Here is an 11,083-nt window from a genome sequence, read left to right as displayed (position 1 = left end):
TACGCACCAATCGCAATCCACCCCTGGGTCTTTAAGGGCAGGGGGCGTGGACTCGGCACAGGCTGGTTTGCGATTGGTTGGAAAGGATGAACCTCTGGGCAGAAGGTTCCCACCTCCCACTCCCGCCCCCTGCAAATGCCATTTAAGTATGGTATCCCTACAGCTCCCTACGCACCAATCGCAATCCACCCCTGGGTCTTTAAGGGCAGGGGGCGTGGACTCGGCACAGACTGGTTTGCGATTGGTTGGAAAGGATGAACCTCTGGGCAGAAGGTTCCCACCTCCCACTCCCACCCCCTGCAAATGCCATTTAAGTATGGTATCCCTACAGCTCCGAGGCTGCCTTATGCAAAGATGAAGGGGGCTTCCCTCTCATAGTGATGAATAACCATAAAACTCTTCTAAATTCCTCTTAGCTCATTCTTAAATAAGGATTGTCAATCATTTTGGTGTCAGTTCTATGAATTTTAATATTCTCTGATTTCTCTCCCTTCCAAATAAAAGCTGCTCCGAAAAAGGCAATAAGGCATTTTAACTGCCTCCTCTCAAATCCAGAACAAGTGGTTTCCCTGGTGACGCAGATATTTCCAAAGCTATTCCCCAACCCCAACATAAAAGCATTGTGATTATAAAATACGACTAATGTCCAGAATTCACAAATGGAAACATTTGTGACACGTTTCCTCACCTGTGTGTCATGGCTGTTCTCAGCTCCTTTTGTTTCTATCGTTATATATGGCTGAGCTCTATAACCTTCAGAATTTAGGGGTGGAGACCATTTAGTATAAATCTGATGGGCAGTCGGGAATCTAAAAGCTAATGCACTGTGCATGGACTTTGAATGCAGAGTTTTGTGTATAGATTTCAGGATCTATATTTTGATCAGAAGAGAACATTTTTTATGGCTGTACAAATAGTTAAGAAAGGAATGAGTGGCTCTTAGGAATTCAGAACTGAGCTCAAGAGTAACCAAACCTCTTACGAGGATGGTAAAATAATAAATCTAAACTCTTCAACATTTTTTATGGCTGTACAAATAGTTAAGAAAGGAATGAGTGGCTCTTAGGAATTCAGAATTGAGCTCAAGAGTAACCAAACCTCTTACGAGGATGGTAAAATAATAAATCTAAACTCTTTTGAGCATAACCATCTTTTCTATTAGGTTTGGGATAGTATTAAGTTTGGAATCGTGTTAACTGTAACTTTTATACTAAAAAGGTCTTGTGTATGAGAAACAAGGCAAATCTACCTTTTACTCTATTTTAGCATAAAATTCTGCCTATTCTGCCTCACCTCCACCTCAAAGTTTGTACTCACTACTCTGCTTCTGTGACTTGCTGACATGGTCACTGTGCAGTCTTCCTGCCATTAAGTATTTCTACCTCAGGGTTTGTCTGTCTGTTTAGATACTATGCTCTCGGAGTAAACATCCACGAAACACTGCCTCTTTGAGTTTGTATTGGTCCTTTGCTGCTCAAGGTCTTTCGCTGCTCAAGTCCTCAGCTGCTGTGCACACACACCTATTGTGTTCATTTCCTAAATTCCTCTTAACCCCCTATAAAAGAAAGAATTCAAAACCCCAACACTCCACTTACACCACCGCCAGAAGAATACTAAGCTCCTCCTTTTTTCTGTCTTTCATTCTCCTTAACTTCTCTGAAGTGTTCCATATTGTTGGATCACTCTTGCCACTCTCCCTCAACTCCCATGTCCCTGAACTTCTTTGGTGTTCTTTCCACTTCTCTGACCATGCCTTCTCTGCCTTCTCCTAATCCCCGAACTTGGGATCTCCACAAAGACTCTCCCAGGCCCATACTCTGCAAGCACCACTTTTAACCTGAACTTTAGTATCATATTTCCAAATATAACATACTCTCCTATCTTGAATGCCCTGCCAGCCACACCAATATTTTTCAAAACTGTGAAATATTTTTCTATTTAAAGTAGTTCTTATAACTATTTCATTTCCATCAGTGGGCCCATATTTCTTTCAGTATTGCAGATGAAATCTGTGACTCTTTAAATAGCTGTCTCATGTGAGTCAGATGCTATCAGATGTTTCACATAAGTCATCTAATTGAATCCTTGAATAGGCCTGGCATGTTCCCCTGTATCACATCACCTCTCCTTCACCCAACTTGGTTACCAATTCCCATATTTTATAAAATGCTGTTTCCTTCAGTTGATTCTTTTCCCTTCCCACTCCCATCATCACAATCCAAACACTTAAAAACTGAAAGAAATAGATTGGCCAGTTAGCTTAGTTGGTTACAGCACAGTGTTATAACACCAAGGTCAAGGGTTTGGATCTCCACACTGGCCAGCTGCCAAAAATAAAAATAAAAAAGACCAAAAGGAATAGAAAGTACCTTCAATATCATCCCTTCTAATCCCCTCATTTCCACATAAAGTAAGAACTAGAGAGAAAAAATGATTTTCCCAAGTTCACCCAGGTTCTAAGAATAAGAACATGGACTCCAAGTTCAAATCCTTTAGTGCACAGTCCTCCAACAAATAACCTAGCTATTAGTGGGTCAGAATCCTCATGTAAAATGGCAGCTAGTACAGTGGCAGCTGGTCTCGAAAGATGCTTCCTAATGAGCCACACCATCCTATGTTGAGTGCGAACTGGCTCGTGTAGCCAATTAGTGATGCTGTGTGACTGCCAAGGCTAAGTCATAAGAAGTCTTACAGCTTTTGTCTTCTCTCTTTGAACATGCTGTTGGGATTCCTGAGCCACCATCTAAGAACATCTGATTCCTTTGAGGTTGCCATGCTATAAGGAAGTCCATGCTAACTTCATGGAGAGGAGAGAGAAAGAAAGAGAGCGAGAACGAGCACTAGCTCACACAAGTGTGCACACCCACCCACCCTCCAGCTATGCCAGCCATATAGCCCAGAGCCGAACCTAAGTGTAGAAGCCACCTTCGTCATCCAGCCCAGCTGAGCTTTCAGACGATTTCAGCCCCAGCTGCCATCTGATAGCAACTACATGAGGGACTCCGAGCAAGAATGTCTAGCTAAGCCCAGTTAACCCACAAAATCAATAAAACCAATAAAAATAAATTTACATCTCAAGGCACTAAGTTTGAAGTAATTTGTTCTGTAGCAATAAATGAGCAGAACAGTTATTATGAAGATTAAATGAGATAATATATTCAAAGCACGCGAAACAAGAATGCATAGTAAATGATAAATAGGTATCAGATGATAATGATGACGATGATTATGACAACCATTCCATTATCGCACCTATATTTTTTTACTCTCAAATTTATCCTTTTTTTTTTTCCTATACCATGTTTTCTTTCAACTGCATAACACCACACTGTATCTCAGGCCCAAAACACTATAATTGCTTCTTAGCTCATCTTCTTGGCCTCTGGCTTTTGCCCTTTCTAGTCCCATACTGATCTCCACTGCTGGACCGATTTTCCTCTAATCTTGCCTTAGCCTGTTACTTTAAATCTAGCAACCAACTTGACATCGCCCACTTCAATACATTCACTTTCCCCTGAGAGCTTCAGACTGCCATCATCCAACCCTAACACCCAACTCCAAGCCTACTTTCAGCTCCTCTTTAACATCTTTGCTCTCCACCTGTAAGGCCAGTATTCCAACCATTTCCACAACATAGCAGATAATTCCATTTCTTTCTCTTCACTGAATTCACTGCCTAGAATACCCTCCTTCTGCTATGCCTACCTCAAACCAGTCTATCAAAGTCAGATTTAAATCATTCAAAGTACACCTCAAGACCAAATATTCCAACCCTTCTTCAAATTCTAACTGTCCTACATTTGTCCCTTTATTCATTTGCTATTTATTAGGCTCCTACTACATGCCAGGCACTGTCCTGAATGCTGGGGACATGGTAATGAACAAAACAAAGTTTTTTCGCATGGAGCATTCAATAACTAAGTTGCTAAATATATACTGCATCATGGGGTGATATAAGTGCAAGGGAGAAAAAGAAAGGATAAAGAGACTATGAAGTGTTAGGAATAAAGTTTCCTATGCTATAACATGCTCAGGGAAAGCCTCTCTGACGAGATGACATATACCCAGACATCTGAAGAGAAGGAGCAAGCCATGTGGATATCTGGGAGGAAGGGAGGCAGGGAAGGGAAAGTCAAGAGAGGGGTACACCAAGAGCAAATGCACAGACGCAGGAGCAGCTTGGTGTGCTCCTTGAAGAGCAAGGTATAAGTGTCAGAGCATGTCATTTAAATACAAATTATGCTCTACAGGAGGTTCTCAGCCACATCAGGCTCATTGCATTCCCTTCTTTTTTTAAATCCATCCATCAATCTATTTTATTTGACAAACTTCAAACTAATTTACTTTTTTTTGTTGTTGTAACCAGTATATTTTTTATCTTGAAATGAAATCCCTAAATGCTTCCTATGTACAAACTTTACTAAATATGCAGTCATGCACCACATAAGTTTTGGTCCGTATACACAATGATGGTCCCATAAGATTATAATGGCTATACCATACAGTTTAGGTGTGTAGCAGGCTATACTATCTAGGTTTGTGTGAGCATCCTGTATGATGTTTGAACAATGATGAAATCACCTAGTGACACATTTCTCATTAAGTGACACACAACTGTATACATATAGACTAAATACTCTCTACACAGATTCTTTAAAAAAATCAGCATAATGGCTTTATCAGTAACATAAAGGAGTAAGAAAAGTAATTTACATTAAATACTACAAAATTTAACAAATAGTCAAAGGCTCAGATCTTACTATCACTGACTAGCTGTGTGACCTTGAGGAAGTTATTTAAACTTTCCATGCTTCAGTTTACCCATCTGGAAACTGCAAAAAAATAATACTATCCACCTTAAAAGGTTATTGTGAGGATTAAATTAGTCCATCTACATAAAAAGCACTTAGAACAGCAGGTGGTAAGTAAGCATTTGCTATTATTTTTCTGACAGAAACAATTACCATGAAAGTAACAACAACAATGTTGGCTGTTAGATGAGAAGAAAGAATTTTTTTTTACCCCAAAATTGATGTATGGCTCTTGGAAAGGTTTCAAATGTAACACACTGTAATATTCCCTCAATATACACTGTTGCTGCCTTACTTGAAAATATGGTGCAGATTAAAATCATGTAAAAATACTTAGTGTTTATATGTAAAAAGTAGCTGGGTTTTAGGCTCAGGTAATTATACATGCATCTTTCACCTACATGGAGTTTTCAGAAGTTGTGCAGGACATAAAGCAATCCTTCCTGGTGAAGGACTGTCTCGCCGATCCCAGGGTAGCTAGCCTCCCTGGCCTCTCTGCCCATCAAATGCCAGGAGCACTTCCCAATCACTGTGCCCTGAAATTTCTTAAATGTTCCCCAGTGTTAAGAATCACTGTTTTAGTTACTTCAACTGCCTCGAACTTTGCCTTCTCAACTACAGTGGAGTGTCTTTGAGGCAAGAAAGATATCATGTGCTGTCTGTGTTTCTCAAGGTAGGGAACCACAGGAACAAAAAGACTGTTGGCTGATGAAAAGCAAAACATCAATATTTTTATACCACCCATAGGAGACAGGAAAAGACATGGTTTTTCACCCTCAGCAAAACTGTCAAAAAACATTCAAAACAAATTACATACGGCAGAATAACAGGTCTTGTCTTAAAAAATTATCCACAAACACACACAGTTTCCCCTCCCTCTAACATCCACTACCACTTCTCTGCTGAATGTGATGATGCCTTCATTCTACAAACTTCTATTCAGCAACTACTATGTGCTAGACACTCTGATAGGTGCTAGGTTTGAAATGACTCAACTGTAAATCTCTACTGTGCCATAATAAGGGAGATTACTTAATTGTGTCAAATTAAAAGTACCAAAGAACGTTTCTATGTTTCCAGGGAATAAGAAATCTTTTTTAAACTGAGGCAAATTAAAACTCATTTCATATTTCATTTTTCCTATTATAAGAGACAGACTAGAAGCTCCTTCCTATTGCCATGGTAGTGGCAGACTACAGAGAATCTAGACAATCCAGAGAGAAATCTGGATAAAGCCAGAGAAAAACCAGTTTTTATAGTCAGACTTGGCTTCTGCCAATTTTAGTAAAGAAACTGTAATAAGAATAGATACGGTTTTTATTAGGTACCTGCTATGCACTAAAAGCTCATATACCTTACTTCTAATCTTTGCAACTTCTCAGTGAGATAGATATCATTCCTATTTTAAGGTGAAAAGGTGGACATTTTAAAATATTTAATAACATGCCCCATAAGTGACAGGGCTGAGATGCAAACCCAGGCCTCTTTCAGTCTTTGCTCTTCACGGTATATGATAGCTCATCATATAATTAGTCTGGTGCAAACTCTATAATAAATGGTATGAATCTAGGAGTGGATTTGTTTATCACTAATCCTTTTGCTCACTCTCCAGTGTCTTGAATTAAAGAACCACAGTTACTATTACTGTGGTCAGATCTCTGGACAGGGTGGATCCTACTAACTAGTGTAGTTAGGAAACAGGTGCCCAGAGACAGGTGGTCCTATCTTAGCGTGAGACATGCTCATGTTTGGGAGTGCTACATGAACAAGACACAGATGCCCTCACACACAGATGTGATGATGATGGCACGTTCAGACTAGGGACCGAGGTCCAGAAGAGTCCTGAAAACACACATGAGGGGCAGTGCTAGGGCTAGAACTCAGTTTTTCTATTTATAATCTCCCGCTCTCAAACACCCAAATAGAAAAAAATAATTTTTTGCAGCATTCAGTTCTCTTTTTCTACCTTTTCCTAATAATACTTCTCAGAATCTCTAGATGCCACTCCTCTTTTATTCCTCATTTTGTCAGTCTTTAACAGATATTATAAGCAATCAACAATCTTTCTGAGCTACTTCAGGACATTTCAGGACAGTATTTAAAATTCTGCTGATGGAGTTGAATCTTTGATACATTAACACCTACTGGCATCACTGACTTTGTAACAGAGGTCAAGAAAGAAAAAACACATTTTGGAATAGAGAAAAAAACAAACCAAACCATGAGGAAACGGGCTCAGAGACATCAAGTGTCTTGCTCAAGGTCACAAAGCTGACAGGTTGCAGAGCCAAGATGTTTATCTAGGCTGCCTGGCTTCAAAGGATTATAATTTGCCAAAATAAGTATTTCAGGCATTGTTTTATATTTAGCCTAGGATCAATAAATAGATCTATTAACATAACCAATTTTAAGCTGTACATTATATTACTGTGCTTGAAATACTTAAGAAATATTGTTTAAAATAACCAAATTAACTCTTAGATACCTCCAACCTAAGGAATTTTCCTGACAATATCATGGTTTTCAGTAGGACTTAGACTGACGGAAAATATTTTATCCTGTAATCATTCTATAATTTTAAGTAGAAAGGTGTAAAATAAATAAAGTTCTGGTAGTTGTTATTAATCAAGAAGCAAATCTATATAAAGTGGGTTCTCATAAATCCAGTACTGGTCAGCTTAACAAATGCAAATCCAATTACTAAATGCTCCTTGAAGACTCCTGAGGCAAAGTTAAACTTCAGATATTAAATACAACAGCGACAGCAAAGTAGTATCTCTAAAAACACTCAGTCTCCCTTTGCTTTCAGATGCCTTAAAAATATTTTTAGAGGCAGACAATAATCTAGAATTAATTTAAAGCGAATATTTTAAATAACAGAATTTTAAATCTATTTCCACATTATAAAAACCATACTTTCTTTGATTAATACTAATATTTAAAAAGCGGTAACTCAAGGAAATCCACTAAATCTGTTTCTGTTTACTGCCCTCTAGTGATAATGGATCCACATTTGATTTAAGAAACAATTCTGTTCCTGAAGTCATCACATCTCAGAAAATGAAAACATCTCTCTCTTATGAGAGTTTGAGGGATATGAGATTAAGAGGAACTTCTGGTTGATTTTGAAAAACCAAATAACCATCTGAAAAAGCTAAGAATCATTCCCTGGCTAAAATGGTTTGAAATTTTTTGCGCAAAAATGTTTTATTTAAAGTAGGAGACTCCTGCAACATTTGAGAAAAAATATCCCAATATAAGAAAGTTCATTTTTTGTGGAGAGGTTCCATAAAGCTGAAATAAAATGGAACTCATCTAATAACTGTATTTATATTTTTCTTCTACATGGGCTAACTCTCTTATGAAATGTTAGCATAGTATTCTATAATTGTTGATACAGCTTGAATTTGTGTGGAGAGGTTCCATAAAGCTGAAATAAAATGGAACTCATCTAATAACTGTATTTATATTTCTCTTCTACATGGGCTAACTCTCTTATGAAATGTTAGCATAGTATTCTATAATTGTTGATACAGCTTGAATTTATATACTGTAGAGACAGTTTATATGTTCACAACTATTTAGTTAATCCAGCTAAAGTCATCATCATCATCATCATATCTACCAAAAACTTGTTTCACTGAAGAATAATCAAAGCAATAAATGGGTGTAAAAACTTAAATGAAGCCTCCAGAAAAGTAATCTTGTATGAAAAAGTACTTTCTACTTATAGAGAAAATTAGGATGCCCAATTCACTTAAATTGACCTAAATTAATACCAATATTTCATGCTTTTGATGGCCATTATAATCACCATAAAATACTAAATGTTCCCTCTGTACTTCATGGTATGCTTTATGAAAACAATTTGAACAGGCAGAATACCTATTTTCTAAAGCAATAACAACAAATTCAAATAGGCATACTGCTAGAAATACATATTTATAATCTTTTCCATATACCACTCTTATATGTGGATCTTAATTTTAAGTCATGAAATTTGGGCTATAATTCAAAAGAGAAAAGATAATCCTTTTAACAAATGATGTTTGAACAATGGGACATCCATTCTGAAAACAATGAACTTCAACCTTTACCTTACACTATACTAATATCTACTTGAAATGGATCATAAAACTAAATACAAAACCTAAAGGGGGCCGGCACACTGAGGGTTGTGATCCGTTGCCGGACACGGAAAAAGACAAAAAGAAAAAAAAAAAAAACCTAAAAATATAATTTCTTAAAGAAAATATACGAGAAAATATTTGTTATTTTGGGTTAGGCAAAGATTCTTAGGACCAAAAAGCATAAAGTATAAAAGAAAAAAAAAAAAAAACCTAAAAATATAATTTCTTAAAGAAAATATACGAGAAAATATTTGTTATTTTGGGTTAGGCAAAGATTCTTAGCAGCATAAAGCATAAAAGAAAAAAAAAATGGTAAAATGGACTTCATCAAATTCTCTTTGAAAGAAACTGATAAGAAAATGGAACAACAAGCCACGGACTGGGAAGGAAATATGTACAAAACACGTATCTGATAAAGAACTCACATCCAGAATTCATAAAAAATTCTTAGAACTTCATAAGAAGATAATCCAATAAAAATATGGGTAAAAGATTTGAACAAATGCTTCATCAAATATATATATATATATATATATATATAATCTCAAGCACATGAAAAGATGCACATCATTAGTCATTAGGGAAATGAAAATTAAAACCATAATGAGATACCACTACATACTTACTAGAATGGCTGAAATGAAAACTACAAACAATAAATACAAAACGCTGGCCAGGATGCAGGACAAATGAAGCTCTCATACATTGCTAGTGAGAATGCGAAATGGTATAGCAACTTTGGAAAACAGTTTCACAGTTTCTTAAAAGTTAGCAAGTACATGGACCATGACGCAGCAATCTCACTCCTAGTTATTTATCATGAGAAGTGAAGACGTATGTCCATATAAAGATCTATAGGCAAATGTTTATAGCAACTCTATTCATAATAACAGAAACCTGGAAACAGTCCACATATCAACCAACTGATGAATAGATAAACAAATTGTAATACGTCCATAAAAGAAAATACTAAAAGCAATAAAAAGAAACAAATCACTAATGCATGCAACAACACAGATGAATATCAAAAGCACTGTGCCCAGTGAAAGAAGCCACTCCTAAAAGGCTATATATTTGCTGTCTTATCTCATTCATAGAACATTGTGGAAAAGGCAAAAATGTAGGGATAATCAGTACTGTGAGGGGGGAAAGACTACACAGGTGCAAGAGAAAACTTTGAGTGATGGAAATATTCTACATTTATATATATTATATATTACAATTACACTTATTACATATATTTAGATTATGGTGGTGGTGATTTTTATAAATGCATTCAATTGTATGTCTAACTAGAGTAAATCTTACCATATGTAAATTCTACCTGAAGAACCTGAATTTAAAAAATATTAGCTGATGTTATCAAATTTTAATTTTAGATTTGTTTAACTTTAGCAAAAGAGAAATAAAAAGCAAAAATCTAAAGCATAGTTACATATGGTAAAATAACATTTTTACTCTTTTGAAGAGCTCTACCATTTTTTTTTTTCCTTTTTGTCTTTTTTCGTGTCCGGCAACGGATCACAACCCTCAGTGTTGCGCCCGTACTGGACCGGGACCGGCAACGGGATCGCAACCCTCAGTGTTGCTCCCACACCTCGCTCAGCCAGTGAGTGGGAACCGGTCTGTATGTGGGATCCGAACCCGCGGCGGGAGCGCCACCGCACTCCCAAGCGGCGCACTGTAGCAGTGCGCCACCGGGCCGGCCCAGAGCTCTACCATTTTTATTCAAGCAAATAGGCATGTTTGTACAAAGCCCATGTTAGTTTTGAATAATACAATATTCAGTAAATTTCTAAGTTATGCAAAGCCTTTAGGCAATAAAATAACAGTTGAAGTATTCTCATAAGTACTAATATTACTTTTATTTTAATCCTTTGGAATGAAAAATTCCTGAAAATATTTTAGTCATTTTCCTGATTATTTAAACAAGCCAAGGAGTTCTTAAGATAATTATTTAATGGTGATCCTCAGCCCAGTTATTCACTCATCATTAAATAGTCAACAAACACCTATTGTATACTCATTGTAGGCTACTGTCCAGCTACTAAAAAGTAAGCAGTCAGACAAAGTTGTACTGAGAAGGCGGTATCTGAGCAGAGACCCAAATGACTAGAAAGAGCCAACTAAAAGACCTGGGGC

General features: G+C 37.0%; 1 protein-coding gene across 1 annotated transcript in view; it reads right to left on the bottom strand.

Annotated features, from left to right (window-relative positions):
• The window catches only part of PDE4D (phosphodiesterase 4D, cAMP-specific), a 57,497-nt gene that overhangs the window by 28,008 nt on the left and 18,406 nt on the right, over positions 1–11,083 (bottom strand). The gene's annotated exons all lie outside the window — the stretch shown is intronic.

Source organism: Galeopterus variegatus, unplaced genomic scaffold (assembly GCF_000696425.1).
Source record: "Galeopterus variegatus unplaced genomic scaffold, G_variegatus-3.0.2 Scaffold327, whole genome shotgun sequence".
NCBI lineage: Eukaryota > Metazoa > Chordata > Mammalia > Dermoptera > Cynocephalidae > Galeopterus > Galeopterus variegatus.
This window is presented reverse-complemented; position numbering and strand designations above follow the sequence as displayed.